Source organism: Macrobrachium nipponense, chromosome 45 (genome assembly GCF_015104395.2).
Source record: "Macrobrachium nipponense isolate FS-2020 chromosome 45, ASM1510439v2, whole genome shotgun sequence".
NCBI classification, from domain to species: domain Eukaryota; kingdom Metazoa; phylum Arthropoda; class Malacostraca; order Decapoda; family Palaemonidae; genus Macrobrachium; species Macrobrachium nipponense.
The window spans coordinates 19,950,621-19,953,120 of NC_061105.1; positions in this window are offsets into that span (position 1 = coordinate 19,950,621).

A 2,500-nucleotide genomic window follows, 5' to 3' on the forward strand; every position below is an offset into this window, starting at 1 on the left:
TATCTTAAAACGGTGATGTCGTGTGACTCTCAACCGAACAGTTGGCAAGAACATCTTGACATGGTTGAGGCTCTCTTATCGTGATGAATTGGTGCCTATCAGCCTGAGCTCCAAAGTAATTTTATCCTCTCGAATAATGGATAACTGAGCATCAGTGTCGTTGAAAGCTCGGACCTGGTGGGCAGGATAGTGACCTCCGGGAGGTGCAACAAATATGGGGCCCTGAGCAAGGAGGGCCTAGAGCTGAGGGATTCATCACTGCCATAGCAATGGCAGAAACAGGACCTTTCTTGGGGCATCCCGCCCAGGCAGCAGTGTGCCCATGCGCCTTACATGAGTCACAGAAACTCTTGCTAAAATCAGGCCTGGGCCTGTTGTTTCTATTCCAGTGGCCAGTATTCTTATTATTATGAGGATGGGGAGTTCCATGCTGAGGAGTAGCGGCAGCTTGCTGAGGAGGAGCCACCTTTGAGAGGCACTGCTCCGTGGTGTGCCCTTGTTTATTGCAGCGTCCACACACTGGTTTCTGTGGAGGATTATTGGGGCGCTGGGTAGACTGAAAGGTGGCAGCAGGCGTGAGAGGGAGAGCAGGGCAAATCTTCTTCAAAGAACTCTGCAGCGGATGGTGGGTGTTGTAGGCGTCTGCCCATTTACAGCACTCCAAAATAGTTTTAGGTGCCTTGTCCACCAAGTGGGTGGCAAGCACAGGGGGAGCGTAAGACAGGAAGTCCTTTAATTGAAAGAGTTCTAAGGACTCCTGAACAGATGTTATGTTGAAGGCCTTTCTCCACCTATGGAGTGCTAGTGTCTTCTTGGCTACCCACTCTGTCCATGTTTGGTTAGCCTCCTTGGACATGGCCATCCATTTGTCTCCACCGGTATGGGTTTAACTCAAAAGCCCCAAGGATTGCCTCTTGGATGAGGGCGAGATCTTGTCGTTCATTCAGGGGAAGGGCCTCGAATGCAGTCCACCCTTTGCCAGTGAGAAGCTTGCCAAGGAGGGGGGGCCACTTCCTGAGGGGTTGGATTGAAGTTCTCAATTACCTGCTTGACATGATCGAGATAGGTGTCGGGTTTGCAATCGTCCCAAGTCCTAATTAGGGCGCCCATGCTGTGAAGGTGAGAGTGTGTGAGAGGTGGCGGCGCAGGGGGCATGGCATTCGGAAGTGCCAGAATGGCACTCTGGCCTGCCATTGCCAGTTGATGTGCTCTTTCTTTCTTCTTTTTGGCTGCTTCTCTTCTCTCTTGTGCTTCCCTCTCCTTCTCCCTTTCGGCTTCCTGGTAGGCTTTCTCTGCAGCTTCTTTCATTTTATCGTTCATCCAATTGATCAGTTTTGCACCCTCCAGCCCCATGACTCTTCCGGCTTTGGTGAGGGCCCTGACCTCCTCCAGAAATGGTGCTCTAAATAGACTGAATGAAATCCACTCCGGTGCGGAAAACTCAAGCAGGCGACGTGGAAATAACAGTAAAACAAATGTAAATGCCTCACACAATTAGTGGGGGAAAGGGTAGTCTTAATAGATTGTAAACAAAATCCATTCCAGTGTAGAAAACTCATGCAGGCACATGGAAATAATAGTAAATGAATTGTAAATGCGTATTGCAGATGCAGAAATTCGCAATGCTGTTCTAAATCAAGTTAGATTCCGGCAAATAACAGCACAGTTAAGCTGTAATGGTCATATATGGGTGGAAATACTCAGTGCTGATACTTTGCAAGATGGCTGTAAAATCCCTTTAAATACAGTTATAACTGGTGCGTAGCGAGACGGAAAACTCACACCGTAAAATCTCTGCAATTTACAGTTCAGCAGAAGACTCAACGCTGATAATGGATTTAGCCATAAATTTTGTAAACGCATAAACCCCAACATGAGTACTGGCTTGTAAAATGAAAAGAAAGGAATCTTGCCACGAATTCATGGAAAACTCAACGTGAAAAGTCTTAGTTTAGCAAATGAATTTTGTAAATGAGGAAACCTCAATGCGAATATGGTTTTGCAATGGGATCTCTTAAATGCCAGTTCAACTGGGTTTGTAATTAGCAACAAATAAAGGATTTGTTACCACGCAATCACAGAAAACTTAACGTGGAAAAACGTGGTCCATGCAGGACAGAGACGAAAAAGGGACAGAAAAAAAGCATTCCTTTTTTACCAACACAAATCTTTGGTCTGTCTTACCCTTCCAATGCAGCTATGCCCAAAATTCGTATTTTACACTAGCGTCGTAAGCACTAAGGAAAGATAAAGGAGCAGAAATGAAAATTCTCTCACTGTTGCATAATTACCAACTCCACAGAACTCCCTATCATACCCTTTTATCAACCCTTCTTTCTCTCACGAATCTAAGACCTACCAATTCTGCCAATTTAAATCCCCGGAGAATTTGGCCTTCACACGGGTCGGCTAGACAGCAGGGGTGGGTAAGGGGGGGGGGGGGGGGAGATGATTCACACTGATTTTGTCTAAGGCCGTATTAGGGGAATTTAGGAAAGGG